The sequence below is a fragment of the Ursus arctos genome, unplaced genomic scaffold (genome assembly GCF_023065955.2).
Source record: "Ursus arctos isolate Adak ecotype North America unplaced genomic scaffold, UrsArc2.0 scaffold_3, whole genome shotgun sequence".
NCBI lineage: Eukaryota > Metazoa > Chordata > Mammalia > Carnivora > Ursidae > Ursus > Ursus arctos.
In genome coordinates, this window is record NW_026622985.1 from 57,836,880 (window position 1) to 57,858,108 (window position 21,229).

The window sequence follows — 21,229 nt, forward strand, 5'->3', positions numbered from 1 at the left end:
ACTTGTTTATGTGAGGTGGGATTTTATGGTCATAAAAATGTGTGTGTTTCATGATCCGATCAGCTAAATTTTTCCTTTAGTGTTACAATGAGCTTATGGGGTATAAGGAACATGCGTCTCCTCTCACAGTCAATATGCATGTTGGTTTTAAACAGCATTTCAGTTTCCTTACTTTATGTATCAGTGTTATCTTTTTTTGATTTTTTTTTGTACATAGAACCTTAGTTTGGTGGCAGCTGCCCTTACAAATTCTATGAATCAGTGGAATCTTGTCTCTGTGAGTCTTGAAAAGTCGTTTTTACAAATGTACAGACATGGAATATCTTAACTCAAATTTTTGCTTCAGTTCTGACTGTTCTTATTTGTCAGACGATACATTCCTCCCATCCCTTTTGCTGTCTCATTAAGCATGTGGGTGAAGAGGATTTGTTGTTGTTAAAACATTTATTTTTTTAAAAAAATATTTGTCGGAGAGAGAGAGAGAGCACAAGCAGGGGGAGCCGCAGACAGAGGGAGAAGCAGGCTCCCCGCTGAGCAAGGAGCTCGATGCAGGGCTGATGCAGGGCTTGATCCCAGGACCTGGAGATCATGACCTGAGCCCAAGGCAGACCCCTAACCAACTGAGCCACCCAGGCACCCCTTTTGTTAAAACGTGTTAAAAAAAAAAAAAAAGAAGACACCATAAAGCAGCATGTACAGCATTTCTGATGTTCTTCAGCTTAAGAATTTAGTGGACAGCCCAAAATAGATATACATGACAATCTAAGGTTTGGATTAGTTAGGAAATTATTTACCGTTTTTATTGGAGGTTGTTAGTTATTTGGGGACGGATTAATAGGTGTGTAGGTGTTGCGTGTTGTGTGTTTTCTGTACTCTGGCGTGATCTTTCTTGTGGAGGGAGAATGACTGTTATGTGGTGGCTATTTTCTGTGACTGTTTAAAGCTTTAATTGGTCCTTCTGTCCTTTATCTGTTCCTTTACAGAACACTAATTTTAGGAGTTTTTAGAATAGTAAGTGTATGAAAATGTATAGCAACTAAAGCAGCGTTCCTGGGGAAATGGGTGTTGTATCTTGTGTTAGTATTACGGACCACTGCTGAAACCTAATGCATCTGCTTCCACACAGGTTTTCTTGTCTTTCCAAGATGCTTGAAAAACTGAGAGGATATGAGGATCTGTCTCTGGAAAAAGCAAAACAAAACATACTCAGCCAGAAATCTGAGTTCTGTGAGACTTGGTAATGCAGAGATGGACAATCACACAGGGGGGTAACCCTGCTGAAGAGAGGACGGTTGCCACAGAACTCCGTGTACCAAACATGCATATAAAGGACACACAGGGATTTTGAAAATGCTGCACATCCCTTAATAGTCATCTACATAGGTAACACTGATAAACATTTTGTATTCAGACGCCAAAGTTAACTGATTTAGAAGTTGATTTTATCAAGTTCTGTAGAGCCGCGCAACTGGTTGTGTTTTGACTTGTTTTTTGGTTGGGGGTCGCTTTATTTTCCCCAGCACGATGTTTCTGCATTCATCTGTTCTTAAACTGAAGACCACATAATGTACTTCTTATAAATTAAAGTCTTAAATGTGAAACCAAGAAATGTAATCAAGCAGTAAAACATTGTCTGAATGTAGATCATGATCTCAAGTTCTTCTATTTTCCCCCCCAGGAGTGGAAAATAGACTTCTACATAAGAGAGCTAAAATATGTTAATAGTTGAAATTAAAGGTGTAACAGTACCAGAATGCAGTCCAAAGAGTAAAAATCAAGTTACATAATTACATTTTAATGAACTAAATCTAAGATTGTCTGTTGAATTGCGATTTATTAAGTGTATTATTTCCTCTTAAGTAAAACTGCTCGGTAGTTAATCAGTAATGAATCATCTTGCAGCTATGCAACTTTTTAAAAAATACAAATTACCAATTTTAAGTGCTGCCAGCTATAATAACTTTGTTTTAACGGGTATTTTTATTTGTTCTTTTCATGTAATTATTTTTGTGCTTTGCATCTCCAGACAGTTTTCCCACATTTGGGTAGAGTGTTTAGCAGATCGTAAACTTAGTAACTTATGAAAAGGGTAAAATAAAATTTTCTTGAGTGGAACTTGGAATAATTTGAGGGACATTTTATATACTTTTAAAAATCAGAATTTAATCGGGATGCCAGATTTATAGCAATTTGCATCTTTAATTTTCCAGATAATCTGGAGGTTAGTGTTTGATAAATGATTTTTTAAAGCAAATATGAAGATTTTGTTAATTTATAATTTATTAATGTGTTATTACTGTAATTGAAAATGTTATAGAGACTTTTAAATTCAGTCTTGTATAGAAAGAAATGTATTAAGCAAAATTATGTGAATAAATATTCCCACAAAATACATCTGAATGGTTAAAAAATACTGGAAGAGAGCTATCAGGGCTACAATAGTGAATGTCTTTTTTTTTTTTAATATAAAAAGATACCAATAAGTAGATTTCATATTTTCAACATATAGGGAAAATGTTATCAGTGAACATTTAAGCAGTGCACTTTACCTTGGTATAATTGAAAGTTGCACAGTACTGTTTCCTTATTTTAAACTTTTATTTAAGTATTTGCTTTTCTATTTAATGCTGCTACTTTTATTCTCAAATTTTTTCCCTATTTCTGCTTCTGTTTCATATTTTTTGAAAGGGCACGTGCAGGAGCAACTGCTGCTACCCAGAAAAATTGGTGTTTTAGAAGCAATTAAAAGAGTTTTTCGTTGCTTTCTGTGTGATTCTAGACCAGATAACATTTTCCCTAAAGTTATGCTGTGAAATGCCTTTTGTTATGCTGCAGTTGACAAAAGTATCCAAAACTTCGGTTGTGACGGCGGACAGCATGGGTTCATAGGTGCTTTTTAAACCGGTTGTGGGAAATACTCTTCCCTCAAGGAAAACAGTCTTTCCTTAAATTTTTTTCTGTTATCATGAAATCTTAATACGAATCCATTTTGTTTCACATTTTTAATTTTGTAAGCTTTCACACACATACACACATACCCACTCACCCCAGGAAAAGCCTCTTAGAATACTGTGTGAATAATTCATTTTTTTCTACTACTGGTATATTGTTACGGTAAGAATTGTTTTTGTTGTCTTCCATTCTTGAAGGCAGAGCTGAACTCTGGCTGTGGTAATTACCTATTAATATCCTCCTGGAAGCTATTTTCTGATACAGGTTATTCATTGACTTTTTAATTTTTTGAGCTTACGTTCTTTTCCATCTTTGTTCTGGACCGTCCTCTCAGCCTCTGATTGTCGCAGAGTTCTGTGCTGCCGCTGCTCCAGTAAAGCTCCTGTGGTTTAGACGAAAGTTCAGTGTTTGTGTCGAGTGCTCCTTGATTATTATATTTGTCTAGAACAGTATTTACTTAAAATCTGTTTATAGCAATCCCTTTTTTGTTAAAATTGACAAAGGTTAGCATTTTTTACTTTAAGTTCAGTCTCCATCAGTGATTCCCTAAAAAGAAGAACTTAGAAATCGAAAAGAAAATGTTTTTATAGCCCGCATACTCTGGTTTTTATTCAAAGTCAAAGTTGCTACTCTGGAAAATATTATAATATTCTACATAATGTCACTTACAATATTTGTAAATCTGTACCTGGACACTGAATAGTGTAAGTAGGCTATAAAAATCACGTTAGATGTCTTTAAGTATGTAGCTTGAAACTACTGACAACTGAATATTACGGAGACAAAATAAAGATCGAAAACCTAGACACCAAGTTGGTGATAGCGTTCTAGAATCTTTGTAAATACATGTTTTCCAGTAAGATTGCACTTAATATTTAGAAAAGCAATATGTTCTGAAATTTCACTTTAGTGCCACTCTTCATAATGGGTTTATTGCCAATTTTGACTCCTCAGTTTACTTTGATCTGGCTTTTTGGATTTTGTTGTTCTTGCCAGAATATGTAAGAGATAGTAAGATTATTCTTACTTTTGACTTTTTTTGCCAGAGAAATTAGACCAAGCCTCATCTTAATCTGTGTTTTTCAGATCTGGGTATAAATCCGATACAGATTGTATTTTAAGAGCAGTGTTTGTGATTGAAATATAAATAATGGCTTCTGTAACTGACTTTTTTTGTGATAGCTGAACATTTAAAAGGCCGTGTTGTTAACTGTTGCATGCTATATGGGTTTTGGTTTCTCAGTGCAAGTCTTATGTTTCTTTTAAACGCTATACTGTTTCAGTTCTCACCCACTAAACACTGTATTAGAATGTAGCCCAAAATGCCTGAGCGTGCAGCACCGCCAGCATATTTGCAATATGTATTTTGAAAAGATTTCAGGTTAAAAATGTATTTGTGAAAATGGCAGGTTCCTTTTCAAAGCTTATTTTACTTTCTACATTTGGGTATAGTGAAGTTTAAGAGCAGTAGTTTAAATTAACTTATTATATAACAAGACTAAAACCTATTTCTTTAAATGAAAAAGACAGTAAATTAAATGTAAATATTACCTGATTTTATTTACTAACTTGGAGAGTTGAAGAAAGGAAATTTCTTAACAATAAGCTACTACGTTTGAACAAAGCATGAAACTCTTTCTAAAAATTCAAGAATAATTGAATTTCCTATCTGATTGATATCCATATTGTGCATTGATAATAATATCCAAACCATCTTATTTTTTCCACAGAGGAAGTTTCCATATAAATCAGATTATTGGGAACTTTGTAAAACTGCATTAGAGGTAAATGTTGCTTATTAATTGTGAGTACAGTTTGTTAGTTGCGGGAAATCTTCTAGTTCATTGGGGCCGTTTTCTTGCAGTTGGATCTGTCGTGAGGTGAACTCAATACATATTGACAATGTGTTAAATGTGAAGTGTTCCTTGTTCTTATACAGATATTTTCTAAGTTAAAAAAAAGAAAAAATTCCAGCATGCCAGTATTTTGTCTTTGGCCTATCACCCCACACCCCTTTTTCAAAGTGTGTAACTTCTGGTTTTTTTCTTTGCTATATTGTGAATAACAATAGTTAAATTATCTGTTTTATTGTCTACTTTTCTTCTCTATCCAGATCTTTTCATTCTGAAACTAAATTACTCCTTGGTTTTCTTTAGGGGAAGTTGCTACTTGGTATACTCCTAGTAGTGATTCTTATTGGGGAACAGCTGAATTCGGTAATAACTACCCAGGCAGTACCTCGAGGGCCGTATTCTGTGAATGCCGTGTTTAAGCTAGAAAGCTGCGTGTTCTTTTTAAATCACAGAATTCTTGAGTTGAATGGGAAATACCTGATCTTTGAAGTTCAGCTGATTCTCTGGAAAGAACTAAAAGCATTGAAGAAAACCAGATATGTTAATATTAAGTTTTAGCTGAAACATTACTATACTTAGGGGAGATGACATATTTTCAGATACTTAAGCCATCGTTAATTTTAGACCAGTGGCTAATAATAAGATAAATTGTTGGTTGCTTGTTTATAGAGAAGCAGAGAGCAGTATGGCATAAACTCACGTCCCAGAAATAAAGGAAAAATTTTAAAGTGATACTGTAATGTCTGTCAACCAACATTGTGCTTCTTAGCTCTGCCCTAGACTGTGTGAGGCACCTGTCGGGACCCCAAGTCTTAGAATAAGTGACTGATTTCTCCTATTGTAAATTTTCATGCCTGCCTTTTTGATCTGATATGCTGAGATTGATAGGTACCGATGGTTCATGTTTATAAACTTACAGTTCTGCCTGTGCCCTCTTACCAGTGAACCTGGTGCTAGCATTTTGAAAAGGTTACATTTTAGTCAGTAGTGTTTGGGGCACCTGTGTGCATATGATACAGACCCTACAGGGAGATTAAAAGAGATTTTGGAATTTGATGATGGTATTGATCTTTATTACAGAAATCCATTACAATTTCTTTCTTTGCAATGACTATCAGTCTTTAGAAAATCACAGTAATAATAGTTATTTACTTCATTGCTTTGTTCATGATTTCAATAATGACTCTTCTGTAATACCTCTTATTTTTCTCTATTAGAAAGTACTTTCCTGTTAAATAAGATATCGATAGCATCCATCACAAGAAATACAGAAAGTGTATTAGGAACAACTTGTATTAGTATGTTCTGAACTAAAATGGAACAGTTCATTACTAATATTTTAATAAATAAAACTTCCAAATGATCTTGCCAAATTATCCTGTTATTTAGAAATAGAAATAGAAAATAAGAGAAAGTTTATCCACTGTCATGTGTAATGTCTAGAAGTTGGCAGTATATTACAATAAAATTGAGGATTATCTGATTGCTGAAAGGTTACCATGAATTAATTGATGTCACAGTTCATCTATTTTTGTACACCCATTGAGTTAAACGTCTAAAATAGCTTGAGAGACGACTGTGGCGGTAATGAACAAGGAGGTCTTCATTACCATAAAGATAAGTAAAAATGTACTTTGAAATTTCTAATGTGAAACGTATTTGTAAATTTTTTAATTGAAATATGATTGTAGTAGAGCTATTAAGTTTTGAGGAGGAATGGTCTGTCAATGTGTAATCATAACTTTTAAAATTTAGATTGTGTTTGGTACTATTACCTTATGTTTTAAAAAGAGGTGTAATTAATCTTTTGAAGGCCCGTTTTCATGATGCAGGAGGAATTGAGCTTTGGAGCAGAGTGGTTAAGGACATGGGTTCTGGAGCCAGACTGCCTGGTTTTGCTCTCTCTCTGACATTGGGCGAGATGCTTAACTTCTCTGTGCCTTGTCTTTCCTATAAAAAGAGGTGAAACTACTGCCTACCTCAAGGTTGTTGTGAGGCTTGGGGGGAAGGTACATGTGTGCACCAGACACACAGTAAACACTTAATAATGTTAGGGGTTATTATAGACAATAACAATACTTGTGTCCGTCTATGAATAAATCATTTTTGTTATTCTCTCCATTCACAAGGTAGAAGAGTAATGTCTTAGACTTTAGCTGATGTGTTTAAGAAACTTATGTATATAAAGAAGACATTGTGGATTCTGTTCTTCCTTCTTGGTAAAATCTAGAGATTTACTGTCCCAGCAATTATGTATTAAGCTTACTTGATTCTATGGACTGTTAGGGACCAAAAATACAGAAATCTAAGATAGCTAACCTCTAAGACCTTAACCTTTAGTGGGGGAAGCAAATAAGTAAGCAGGCATATAATAAAGAATTATAATTGCTGTTATAGACTTGTCCACAAGGTATAGCGGGGGTAGTGAGGAAGGTCACTGGCTTAGGCAAGAGAATGATGAAACGAAATCTTTAAGGACAAATAGATCATACGTAACTCCAGGGGCTGTGGATAAACGGACATGAGCAGTGAGAGGTTTGGGAAGGGTATTCCTAAGGCAGAGAGCATAGCACCTACCAGCAGGACATTCTGGGGAGTTGCTACGTCTAGAGAGGTAAGCAGGTGGCAAAGCACAAAGGGATATAGGTGCCAAACTACAATTGGAGGATCTTAAGCAGGAAAAAGACAGATTTACTCTTCAGATTAGAGAGGAATGAAACTAGAGGCAGAGAGACTTTGTTGGAAAATGTGTAGCAGTTCAGGCAAGCTAAGGAGAGGCAAAACTAAAGGAATGACAATAGGAAAGGAAAGTTGAAGAACTTACAAATTTAGAGAGGAAAATTAACTCATCTCGGTAATCGTTTACGTGTTGGGGATGAAAGACCAGACCAGGGCAACTCCATCTGTACCTTCTCCACATCGTGAAGGGTTGAGTCTTAAAGACAGCCTATCTCTACTTGGGGAAGCTGAGTATGTCAGAAGTATTCCTGGAGGGCCAGAGATAACACCAACTCTAACATAAAGAAATTGGATCTGAAATAGGAGGCAGAGCCTTGAGGGAGAAGCCAGACAGGTATAGTTGGCAAGGTGTGAGAAGGCAAAAGAATATATGTATATGTGTATGTGTGTGTGTGGCTGTTAGGGTTCAGGAGTTGTCTAGACACAAATGTCGCCAACACTGTTAGAAGAGTCCGTAAGTGCGTGATAAGTATAATGATATCTAGGTTGGTTGAGTTGGACTTCTCCCAAAACACCACCCTCACGTCCCCCCTTAACTTCAGGTGTCTGTTGGAATAGGGCCATGTTTTTCCAGGTTTGTGTGATGAGATGCTGAGATGCATTCTGAAGCATTCATGAGGTTTTCTCTCTGGTCCTTTTGTCCCAGACCCTTCCCATTATGCGAGTCTTCTCAGGCACTCACAACAGAAAGAAGCTTTTATTGGAAGTAGAGTATTTGTAGAAGCCGGTGTACAGGAAGGATGGATGATGCTTTGCGGCAGGTCAGTTAGTTAGGCTAAGCAGGAGGAGGACCAGAAGAGGTCTGTTCGTTCCTGGAAGGCCGTGGGTTGCCAGTGGGTGCTTCGTGATTATCTTTGTTGAGTGAGGGACAGGAAGAGAGGACTGATAGCTTAGATTTAGTTCCGGAGAAGCAGCAGAAACCCTGGGATATCCTTGTATTATATTAGCTCAAGGAGTCCGTTCTCCTCCCAGACTCCCTAATCTAATATAGCATATCTGTGGGGACACCAAACTTTCACAGGTTTCTCTGAATTGGTTCAGAGATGCACCAGTAGGTAACTTGGAACTTCCTAGACCAGGAATTCCGGCAATGCAAGGCCTGTTAGAATAACAGAAACTTAACACCTTAGAGGGAATTGCCCTAAAATGTAAAAAACAAAAAAAAACCCAAAAAAACCCTTATCATCATAAATATAATTGCATGATTTAAGATTCGACTTCTCACGTAAAATAAAGTGAAAATACTTTTTCTGCAATACCTTAATGATGCTGTAATTATAAGAGCATTGTTAAATTCTGCCATATAGTGCCTTATGCCTCTGGTTCTTTTCCATGAACTTATGAATTCAGTGTTCATTATTTTATAAGAGTTAAAAAGTACCTGACCAAAAAATAACTTCCCAGCAAAGTCAGTTTAAGACTTAAATTCTTTCTGATTGGCTTGGTAATTTAGTAGCTCGGTAGCTGAAAACAAACTGTATACTGTTAGCAGTGCAGATTTATATTTCAGAAAAATAGCAGATAACTATGTCATGAACCTTTTAAAGTAGCTCATTTATAAATTAAAGTGTTATTAAATCTGTAAATGTTAAGGCTATTCGTTATCCAGATAGAGGATATCCATCAAGGGAGTCAAACAGCTTATAGTTCATCCATTGTTGGAGTTCAAACATTGCAAAGGCTAAAGGCCTTCCTAGGGTGTTTAAATATCCAAACTATCATCATTTTAGCTTGTAATTGGTATAAAAATTGTCAGCGAGATATTTTTAGATCTTTTTTTCAGTTTTTGAAATGTGATGTATATTTATAGCACATCTGTATTTGGAAATAGCCACGTTTTAAGCGTTCAAGAGCCATATGCGACCAGTGACTGATAGGTCTAGATCAATCTGGGAAGTTCGTTTTCCACTCTAATCCTCAGCTGAATTTTTGGAGGTCTAGTAATTCCAACTTGGTGAAGACCTTGGTCCCTTAAAGTTAATTAGGTACTATGCATGAGCAGAGCTGGTCCTCTTTTGTTACTAAACTGAGTCAGAGTTTCCTAATTTTTTCAGTAAGACTGGAAATACCTTGAAAAAGTTGATGATTTAAGGAATCCTCTTTATTTGCTTTCACAGATGTCACTGGCTTTTGTTACGACTGCAGTGTTCTGGTAAAGATGCACAGGCTCTGAGTAACTGAGTCCGTGTTACAGTTAGGGATTGGTGGGTTTGTGGTCATCAACAGGAACTGTGAGCAGTGCTGATGAATAGCTCTAGTCTGAGTTGTCCCCTGTGTAGAGCCCTGTGGGGACAGTTGCATGAGTTTCAGGCCTTCTGGCAGTAGTTAACTTTGTACCACATCCATGCTTCAGCCGCTAAACTTGTCCACCAGACTCTCATTCACAAAACCGAGACTCTTCCAAATCCAGCGTGGAGAGTCCCCAGTGGTGTCTGTGTGGGAGTTCTGTGCTCCAGCGCCCTGTTGGAAGGAGTCGGTGGAATTGCCAGGGAGTTCGTCCACAAAGATGGCTACAGCGTGGGAAGACAGGTGTATTGCATTCCTCAACTTTGGGGTCCCTGCAAGTCAGTAATCCTTAAAACTTGGCTGAAGATGAGATCAACTTGGGAGGTAGGAAGGGAAGACAGTTTTTAAAAAAATATTAAAGCCTTAACTCCACACCAGAGATTCTGAGTTAACTGTTGGGGTGTGCTCCTGTTGTACAGCCAGCATACAACTTTACCTGCGGCTTTCTCGCACACCCCCCACGTGGAGTGTCAGCCCTTGGGGAGGAGCGCCAAGCATATCATAGACCTTTACAACTAAGATCTAGCTACATTCCCTCCAGTTCTCTTTTCTCAAACTTACGGCTCTTTTTGAATGAGAAAACTATTCCTGTATCATTACCCATTCTTCCCAACTGTGTGGTTCATAGAACAAACTGTCTATTTCAGCCAGGCTGAGGTCCTTGAATTTTTTTTTTTTTTTCCACTTTGCACCCCAGAGCTTGTAGACTGCTAAAAGCCCTTTCTGCCTCCAGAACTCGGCTCTGACAAATCAAAAGCCTTTTCGCTTTCGGGCTCATGTTTCTTCCTTTGGCTTTAAAAAAAACTTTGACATCAGAGTTGAGCAGAGATGTCTTGGTTTTGCTTCTTGTATCTCCCTCCTGAAGCAGCAGCTGCCAGTGAGTCACTGAGAGAGTTGCCATAAGCAAGCAGGAACGAAAGGCACGAAAAACGCGGCAGCTAATAATTCAGACGTAGCATTCTGTTACACTCCCAGCAGTCACTAGAAAGCCACTGTAGGTAACTGTTTGTATGTGAGCCGCTCTTGTGTGATTTTCATTCTTAGAGTTACGTTGGTAATCTTGACGTCTTCTCAGCCTGAAGAAGAACGTGTGGGAGTTACTTGAACTGGAACGCGGGGTGAGCTGAAGTGTGGGTTCATTCATTTAGCACATGCTTACTGAACATGGGAGAGAAGCAAGAGACACCGTGTGAGACACCGCACGTACGCTGATGTGGAAAAAAGAGAGTTGCTGCCCTTAACGGAGCTTACGGTTCAGTATTCTTAGCAAAAGCTGGGGATGAGGCATGGCATAGCCAACGTATAAATAACATGGTGTGTGAAACCCAGTTCTTGAATAAGCATTTGTGGCAGATCTTTCAAGGCATAAGATTATTAAAGTCATTGGCAAATGCTCGATGTGACTGTGCATCTGTTAACAGTTTCATGCTGGTGCCAGACCCTGGTATGTGTCAGTGCTGCCAGAACAGGTGAAAACAGATGAAAGTTCTGCGAACACTAGGATTGCAGGAGACATAGCCAGGCAGATTGGTTAGCTCATTTTCAGTTTTTAGAGGCCTGTTTCCTCAGTAAGTTTGGGGGTATATTTCTAATCTGATTTATTTCTTCACAGTTTTTTAAAAGTAACTCCAGTAAGTTATAATTTACATACAACAAAAACGTTCACTGTAAGTGTACAGTCTAATGAGTTTGGATACATACAGACACCTGTGCAACTGTCACCACAACCGAGATGGAGAACATTTCCGTCACCCCTCGAAAGGTACCACAAGCCCCTTTACAGCCTGTTCCCACCCATCCACCCTCCACCCCTAGGCAGATTGATCTGCTTGTGTCACCGTAGATTAGCTGAAAACATTCAGTATGTCCTTTGTTTGTGTAAGGCTTGTTATGCTCGGTGTATCTGTGAGAGGCGTCAGTGTTACTGCTTGAATCCGTTCTTTTTTATTGCTGAGTAGTATTCCATTGTATGACTGTACTACAGTTTGTTACCCGCGCTCCCCTATTGGTGGACACTTGGGCTCTCTCCAGTTTGAGTTATTATGAATAAAGTGGCTGTGAACATTGATCTATAAATCTTTATGTGAACATGTGATTTCATTTCTCTTGAATAAATACCTAGGAGTGGAATAATCGAGTCCTATGGTAAATATCTCTCTCACTTTCTAAGATACTGCCAAACTGTTTTCCGAACTGGCTGTACCATTTTCCATTCCCCCGCCTCCCCGCCCCCCCCAACCAGTGGCCCAGTGCTGTGTGAGGGTTTTCCCACATTATTGCCAATACTCGCTATTGTCAGTATTTTGAATTTTGGCCATTCTAGTGGGTATGTAATGGTATCTCGTGATTTAATTTGAAGTTACCTAACCATTAATAATACTAACATCATAACATTCGTCATTCCTGTCTTTCTTTTGGTGGAAGGTCTGTTGAAATCTTTATCCCATTATAGTTTTAACAGTTTTGTGGAGGTATAATTTACACACCATAAAATCCAGTCATTTAAAGTGTTCTGAGCTCACCCATGTTTAGCATGCATTCGTAATTTTTATTTTTGCTGAATAGTTTTCAGTTATATGGATATACCACATTTGTTCATTCACCAGTTGATGGAAATTTGGATTGTTTCCACTTTTTTGGCTTTTATGAATAATGCTGCTAATGAACATTCGCCTTCAGGTCTTTGTGTGGACATAGGTTTTTTCCTACTTGTCTTGGGTAAGTACCTAGAAGTAGAGTCACTAGGTTATGTGCATGCATCTGTTTGTGCCATCCCATCCTGGGGTATGTTGGAGGCTCGCTCGCTGTTATCTCCTCCCCAGGTCACTGTGTTCAGTTTCCGCTGTTGTGATGACTGTCTCTTGCTTACCACAACCAGTGTCTCAGCCTCAGGCCAGCTACAATGATGGCCTTCCCTGGTTGCCACTAAGATTGAGGTTTCCAGCAATACCCCTGGACATGAGTTTTTCCTGCATTTTGCTCTAAATCTGTTTTGCCCCCTCCATCAAGGGGGCCGCAGCTCCTCACAGCCTGCCCCACTCTGGCGAACTACAGTGCCACCTAACTTGGGAGGTTGTGGGGGGCGTTATGTGTGGGGCCGAAGGATAGGAAAACTGCTCTGGGCTACAATGCCAGATGCCCATGGTTTTTACTCCAAGGTTCAGTAGGTTTTCTTGAGGAAACATTTCTCAGTTTGCTGCATGCTTTTGCTTATTTTCCGAAGTTCTAAAATGATTGTTTGAACTGTTTTTTGTCAGATTTTTTCATCACTTTTTGGGGTGAAAATATGCCATCCTCCTTACCCAGTTATTCCTGAAGTCTCATGGGGCTCCTCATTTTAAATTGGGTTGTGCATCATCCTGTTACTGAGTTGTAAGAGTTCTTTATATGTTCTCCATACAAATAGTTTATCAGATATATGATTTGCAAATACTTGTTGCCTTTTCATTTTCTTAAAGTGTCTTCAAAGGAACAAAAGTTTTCAATTTTGATGAAGTCTGGTTTATTAGTTTTTTTCTTTTCCCGTTCATGCTTTTAGTGTTAAGAAATCCTTGCCAAATACAAAGTCACAAAGATTTTCTCTGTCACTCTTACATTTAGATCTGTGATACAACTCGAGTTAGTTTTTGTGTGTTATATGAAGGTAAGTATTGGGGTTCATGTTTACCCATATGACTCTCCAGTTTGTTCCAGATCATTTGTTGAAATGACTCTCTTTTCCCGATTGAGTTAACTTGGTGTCTTCATTGAAAATCAGATAGCTTTAGATGTGTAGGATTATTTCTGGGCTCATTTTTGTTTCATTGACCTATATGTCTGTACTTAGGCCAGTAGTACACTGTCTTTATCACTGTAGATTTGTAGTAAGTTTTGAAGTCATTGCTTTCAGTTTTGAAAGAAATTTTTCCAGGCCTAGATTTTCTAGATCATGCTTTTTTGGTTTGTTTTTTGTTTTATTTTCTTTAAACACTTTAAGGATACTGCCCCAGTGTCTTCTTACATAGCTTCAGGCAAGAAGTTTGCCATCATTCTTTTAAAACAATTTTTTTGATTCACATGCCATAAAATCTGCTATTTTGAAGTGTACAATTCAGTGTTTCTAGAATGTTCACAAGGCTGTGCAATCATCACTGTCTAATTTTAGAACATTTATATCACTCCAAAAAGAAACCCCATACCCATCAGTAGTCATGCTCCATTCTCCCCTTCTCCCTTTGCTCTTGGTAATCACTAATCTACTTTATCTCTCTTTGGATCTGCCTATTCTGGACATTTCATTAAAAGGATCATACAATACGTGTCCTTTTGTGTCTGGTTTCTTAGTGTCATATTCTCAAGGTTCATCCATTCTGTACCACGTATCAGTACTCATTTTTATAAATGGCTGATTACTATTCTATTGTATGGATACATCTCATTTTGTTGATAGACATTTGGGTCGTTAACACTTTTTGACTATCTTGAGTAATGCTGCGATGAGCATTTATTTGTGCACAAGTCTTTCTGTGAACATATGTCTTCAATTACCTTGGGTATGTAGTAGAGTTGCTGGGCCAAATGTATGGCAACTCTGTGTTTAACATCACGGAAATTGATGAACTTTTTCCAAAGTGGCTGCGCCATTTTACACCAGTGTGTAAAGGTTTTAATTTCCCCACATCGTCACCTGACACTTGGTATTGTCCATCTTTTTTTAACATAGCTATCCTAGTGGCTATGAAGGAGCATCTCATTGTGGCTTTGATTTGTGTTTCCGTGACTAATTGTGTTCGGCATCTTTTCACGTGCTTATTGGCCATTTGTCTATCTTTGGAGAAATGTTGGTTCAAATTCTTTCCCCACTTTAAAATTATTTTTTTATTACTGAGTTTTAAGAATTTTTTTTTAAAGATTTATTCTAGAGAGAGAGAGGTGTGTGCTTGCGTGCATGGGAGCGGGGAGAGGGGCAGAGGGAAAGGGAGAGGGAGACAGATTCCCCACTGAGCACAGAGCCTGACTTGGGGCTTGGTCTCATGACCCCAAGATCATGACCTGAGCAGAAACCAAAAGTCAGATGCTCAACTGACTGAGCCACCCGGGCGCCCCTTTAGAATTTTTTAAAATACGTTCTGGACTCTAGACTTTTGTCAGATGTATGATTTGCAAATATGTTCTCCCATTCTATGCATTGTCTTTTAACTTTTTTTGATAGGGACCTTTGCAGCACAAAAGTTTTCATTTCGATGAAGCCCAGTTTATCTACATTTTTTTCTTTGACTGCTTGTGCTTTAGGTGTCATCTAAGAAACCATCACCTCGTCCAAAGTTACGAAGATATACACCTATGTTTTCTTCTAAGAGTTTTATAATGTTAGCCCTTACATTAGGTCTTTGATCCATTTAGAATTAACTTCGATATAAAATATGAGATGTAGGGGTCCAAGTTCATTCTTTTACATGTGAATGTCCAGTTGTCCCAGCACCATTTGTTGAAAAGACTATTCTTTCCCCCATTGAAGTATCTTGCCTCCCTTGTTGAAAATCAGTTGACTATTAATGTATGGATTTATTTCACAACTCTTTGTTTTCTTCCATTGATCTATGTCTATACTTATGCCAGTACCAAACTATAATCTTGATAGCTATATACTTGTAATATGTTTTGGAATGCGGAAGTATTTTTGGCTTAGAAATGGGAGTTTTTCATGTCACTTGAACTAAAAATTAGGGAATGCCAGTTTGTAAAATATTAAGGTAGCTTCACATTTTTGCATAAAGTAAATGATGACGTATACAAATGATGGGAAAGTTCTCTACTGGGCATTTTTCCCTTACTCGAGTTGACCATAATCTTGGCTTTATAGTATTTTCACAAATACCCTACTGCCCTTTCCCTAGTGTAGCAGGTGAAAACTCAAACCATGTTGATGGTTGATGTTAAGTATTTGAATTGTTAGCCGACTGTCAAGTTAGTGTATTGCTTTCTAAAAATCCTTTGGGACAGTTCCAAAAGTAAATATGTAAGTACTTACACAGTCAAAGGACAAGTAATATTACCTCAAATCCCATTGTAGATAGATAGGGAATCACCCTTAGTATTCGGTGACTATACTTTTGCTTATCAATCTGTGTAAACATAATTTTACATGCCTAGTGTCACACCAAATATTATCTTTCAGCCTGTGCATTCAGCAGTATATCATATTTTCATCATTAAATGCAAATCTCATAATTTTGATAACATCGAAGTACTATTGAAATATTTATAATTTCATTTACAGTGCTGTTGTTGAAATTTTAAACTCTGTGTTACACTCTTAACAGGACATAGGAGTTCAAGTTTCTCTGGGCAAAACTGAATTTTCTCACTATTTTTCCATTTTTGCTGTTCTCATAAGCACAAAATCAGTTTTCATTACATTTCTTTAATTTCGACTGTAGCTGAACATCTTTTCATTAGTGTCCTGACCATTTGTATTTCCTTGCAAATTATTTTATGATCATTGCCTGTTTTGGCTTTTTTCGCCTTAATGGTTTAAGATATTTTTAAATGTTAAGACTATTAATTTCTAATATACGTTACAGTTGTGTTTTTCAATTTGTCATTTCACTTTGAGTCTTATTTATGATAGTGTTCTTTTCCTATGGTTTTTGTTTTGCTTCTTTCTGTTCAACATTTTTACCTTTTTATAAAAATAATCACATCAGTTTTTGCCTTTGTTTTTTTCTTTTGTGGTCATGCAGAAAAAGGATTTTACCCATCTTAAGTTTACATAGGTATTTGTATTTTCTCCTGGTACTTTTATATATAATTTACTTTTTAGTACATTGAAATATATAATCCATCTATTATAACACAACTTGTAAAAATTACAGAACTCTTTGTTTGGCACAATAAGTGTCTTAGATTTTGCTTTATTTTTGGGAAGTCACCTACTTAAGCTTTTAAAGTCCCATTGCGCCTGCCAGTGCCAGAATAAGAATTAATGGTGAGATACAGTTTTTATATGTAATATTTACGCTCTTTCTCAATATTCTGACTCTGCATAAATGTCACTTCCTCAGAGAGGCTGTCTCTGACTACCCTCTCATTATTAAGTGCACTCTCTGATGACTCTGTCTAATGAAGACTGCACTCATTGTTCTGTATCCTCTTCCCTGTTTAATTTTCTTCATAGCACTTAGCACTGTCTGACCTCATCATGTTTGCTTATTATGTCTCCCACCGGAACATGACTTCCGTGCAAGCAGGGATCTTTTCTGTTTTGTTCATTGCTATATCCCCAGAACCTAGAACTGATTCTGGTGCATAGTAGCCACTCAATAAATATTTAAGTCAGTGACTGTGTTTTAAAGTATATCATCGATAATTTTTTGATGTGTTAACTTCTGTTGAGATGTTTGCGTGAAAGAAAATTATCCACCAGTATCTCTGAAATTAGAAAAATAAAAAGCAATAGAGGAATATGATTTAATACAAAAGGAGGAAACTGTGCAGTCCTCTAATGCTGGGGGCATAGGTTGACCACACCTAACGATGGATAAAACTATGAGTTAAGCTAGTCACATCAGCCTTTCGGTCTTGTTCAAGGTTTTGTGTTATGATATTACGCTCATAAAAGTGATAGCTTGAATTTGGAGCGTCCTCTGAGCGCCAGCCATTGTGCTTAGCACAACCATCTCATTTAATCCTTACAACAACCCTGTCAGAAAGGGATTTTCATCCCCATCTTCACAGGTGAGGAAACTTGAAGAGGCGAAGCGATTTGCCCCAGAGCAAACCAGTGGTAGGTAACTGAACTTGAAATTACGAATATGAGTATCAGGATTCCTGGCTCCAGAAATTTGAAACTATACCAGCAGGAGTGCGTAGGGAGTTACAAAGGCAAAGCTCCCTGAGCTGCCCTCATCCCATCCTCCCCGTTTTCCTTACCCTGCTTTATTCTATTTATTTATTCTAACAACTATCTGACAGATTTTATTTATGGTCACTCTTCCTCCCTCCAGAATATAAGCGCTGTGACGTGAGGTTAGTCTGTTGGTTTTATTCTGTTGCATCCATGGTGTCTGAAACACTGCCTGGCATATAGTTGGCTCTCAGTAAGCTAAATAATACACACTGGAAGTGTGACAGGAGGCAAATCTAGTGTAAGGAATATTATCTGTTTACAGTGGAGTTTATGAACCAAGAAGCAGAGATACAAGGGTATTCATTGGAGGGATGGAGGTTATGACCTTCAGAAGAACTACAATCAGACCATTGAGTGTTAGGACTTCTGAGGAGTGGGTTTGGGTGGGACTGGAGTCAGGTGGATGGGGCAGTGGAAGGGCTTCCTTTTTTCTTGAACTCTTCTGTAAGAGTTGAGTTTTTATCATACACATCAGTTACTTAAATAAAAGCATTTTTGGACTTTAATTTCTGGTGATGGCTGACCATTAAGAATAATAAAATGTAGATTAAAAAACATGAAAAAACAGGAACTCCCAGGTCAGTTTTTGGATGAAGGTCTAAACCAAGGAGGGAAGTGGAACATTGGAATAACAAAGCTGCAAGAGTTGTCTGTAAAAGAGGGCTGTGTTGTGTCTCGGAGCAGGTGAGGAAAAGAAAGAAAAGGCGATTTCCCTGGGAATTTTGTGCAGATTTGCTTTCCTGAAGATTAGCTCCTTAAGTACGCATAGTTGGATGGGCCAAGATTCTCAGAATCTGACTTTGACAGAAGCACAGCCATCTTTGGCTGAAGGCTCATCCCAAGCCTTTAATGCTTTTTCAAGGTTAATATGCAGCAAGCGGTAAAGATTCTTGCAAGTTATGCAAACAACCCGAATGTGAATGAGATTGAACAGAAATCAGAGATTACATGGGCTGGTTACTATTAATTGTCATTTTTTAAAGTTTATTGAGGTATAATTTACATAAAGTAAAAATCACCCTTTTTAGTGTGCCGTTATATGAATTTTGATAAATGTGTGTGCTCACGTACCCATCAACACAAGATAGAAATCAGTTCATTATCCCCAGAAAGTTCCCTGTGCTCCCCTTCCTCCCCCAGCTCAAGCCTCTGGCAACTACTGGTCTGTTTTCTTCCCTCAAGTTTTGTGTTTTAAACAATGGCCTGTAAATGAAGTCACATGTGATATGTAGATTTTGAGCCCGCGGCTTCCACTTAGCTTAATCACTTGAGATTCACCCATGTGGTTGTATGTATCAATAGTTTGGTTCCATTTAATTGCTGAGCAGTGATCCATTGTGAATGTACCATGTGTTGTTCATCTATTTACTAGTTGGAGGAGGTTTGGGTTGTTTCTAATTTTTACTGATGACAAATAAAGCTGCTGTTAACATTCACCTAATGGTTTTTGTGTGTGAACAGATTTCATTCGTCTTGGGTGCCTTCTAGGAGTGGGATTGCTGGGTTGTACGACAATTATATGTTTATAAGAAACTGCCAAACTGTTCGAAGTGGCAGTTGCATTTTGCATTCGCACCACAATGTATGGGAATTCCAGGGGTTCACAGCCTCACTGGAGCTCAGTATTGGTAGGGGGGTTGGTGGTGGTGGTTATGGTTTTGCTTTGTTTTTTGTTGTTTATTTTTGTTACACCGGGTGTATGGTTTATCCCATTGTTTTTTATTTCCATTTCCCTAATAACAAATGATGCTGAATTATTTTTTTCACTTTATTTGTTGTCTGTGTATCTTCTTTAAAAGCAAAGTGTTAAACTCATATGCATTTTTTTTTTTTAAACTGGGTTTTGTTTTTCTAGTTTTTTAGTCTGGAGAATTCTTTTTATATTTTATATTCTGAATACAAATCATTTATCAAAAATTTGATTTGCAAATATTTTCTCCCGATCTGTGGCTTGTCTTTTTATTTTTTAAATATCTTTCAAAGAGCAGAAGTGTTTTTTTTTTTTTATGTTATGTTGGTCACCACATAGTACATCATTAATTTTTGATGTCGTGTTCCATGATTCATTGTTTGCATATAACACCCAGTGCACCATGCAATATGTGCCCTCCTTACTACCCATCACCGGCCTATCCCAATCCCCACGCCCCCTCCCCTCTGAAGCCCTCAGTTTGTTTCCCAGAGTCCATAGTCTCTCATGGTTCATTCCACCTTCTGTTTACCCCCTCTTCATTCTTCCCTTCCTTCTACGGATCTCCCTGCTATTCCTTACATTCCACAAATGAGTGAAACCATATGATAATTGTCTTTCTCTGCTTGACTTATTTCGCTGAGCATAATCTCCTCCAGTCCTGTCCGTGTTGCAGCAAATGTTGTGCAATCGTTCTTTCTGATGGCTGAGTAATATTCCATTGTATATATGGTCCACATCTTCTTCATCCAGTCATCTGTTGAAGGGCATCTTGCCTCCTTCCACAGTTTAGCTGTTGTGGACAGTGCTGCTATGAACATTGGGGGAGCAGAAGTTTTATATTTTGATAGCAGTCTGTTTTTTTTTTTTCCCTTTTACAGATCATGCTTTTGGTGTTGAATCTAAGAAATCCTTGGCTAACTCAAAGTAACAGATTTTCTTCTATCTCTTCTAGAACAGATGTGAGCAAACTTTGCCTGTGAAGAGCTAGGTAGTAATTATTTTAGGCTTTGGAGGCCGCAGAGTGAGTCTATGTTATAGCATGAAAGCAGCTGTAAACAATACATACATGAATGGATATTCCAATAAAACTTAACTTACAATAGCAGGTAACAGGTCAGATTTCGCTCATGAGCCTTCATTTGCTGACCAATGTTCGAGAAGATTGAGGTGTTACATTTAATCCATGATCCATCTCCAATTACTTTTTAATATGGTGCCAAGTATGGGTTGAGGTCTCTCTCTCTTTTTTTTTTTTTTTTTTTTGGCCTATGTATGTCCAATTACTCTAACGCTGCTTGGTTATAAAGGCTATTCCTTCTCCAGTTATCTTTATACTTCGTCAAAAATCCATTATCCATACCTAGGTGGGTTTATTTCTGGTTGTCTGTATCTGTTTCTGTCCTTCCCCAACACTACGCTGGTTACTGCTTTGTAGGAAGTCCTGATGTTGGGTAGTGCAAGGCCTCCAAACTCTTTTTTCCCCCCCAAAATAATATTTTAGTTTTTCTAGTTCCTTACCTATTTCGTATAAATTTTGGAATCAGCCTGTCAATTACACAGAAACTCTTACTGCCGTTTTCATCGGGATTGCATTGGAGCTATAGATCACTCATTGTAGTCTTTAATCACATTGACTCTTCTAGCAACTGAACACAGTATCTCTCTGTTTAGTTCAGTTTAAGATGTCTTCAGTAATTTATAGTTTTCAGCGTATAGATCTTGCATATAATTTGACTTATACCTAAGTATTTCATGTTTTTTAGTGTTACTAAGAATGATACTGTTCTTGAAGTTTTAATTTCCAGTTGTTTACTGCTA

General features: G+C 37.6%; 1 protein-coding gene across 1 annotated transcript in view; it reads left to right on the forward strand.

Moving 5' to 3' along the window:
* The window catches only part of ZNRF2 (zinc and ring finger 2), a 106,234-nt gene extending 87,080 nt beyond the window's left edge, over nt 1-19,154 (forward strand). Inside the window, exon 5 of the mRNA XM_026508650.4 lies at nt 1,127-19,154. The gene's annotated coding sequence lies outside the window, so the exon portion shown is untranslated. The remainder of the gene's footprint in view (nt 1-1,126) is intronic.
* Nucleotides 19,155-21,229: the final 2,075 nt, after the last annotated feature.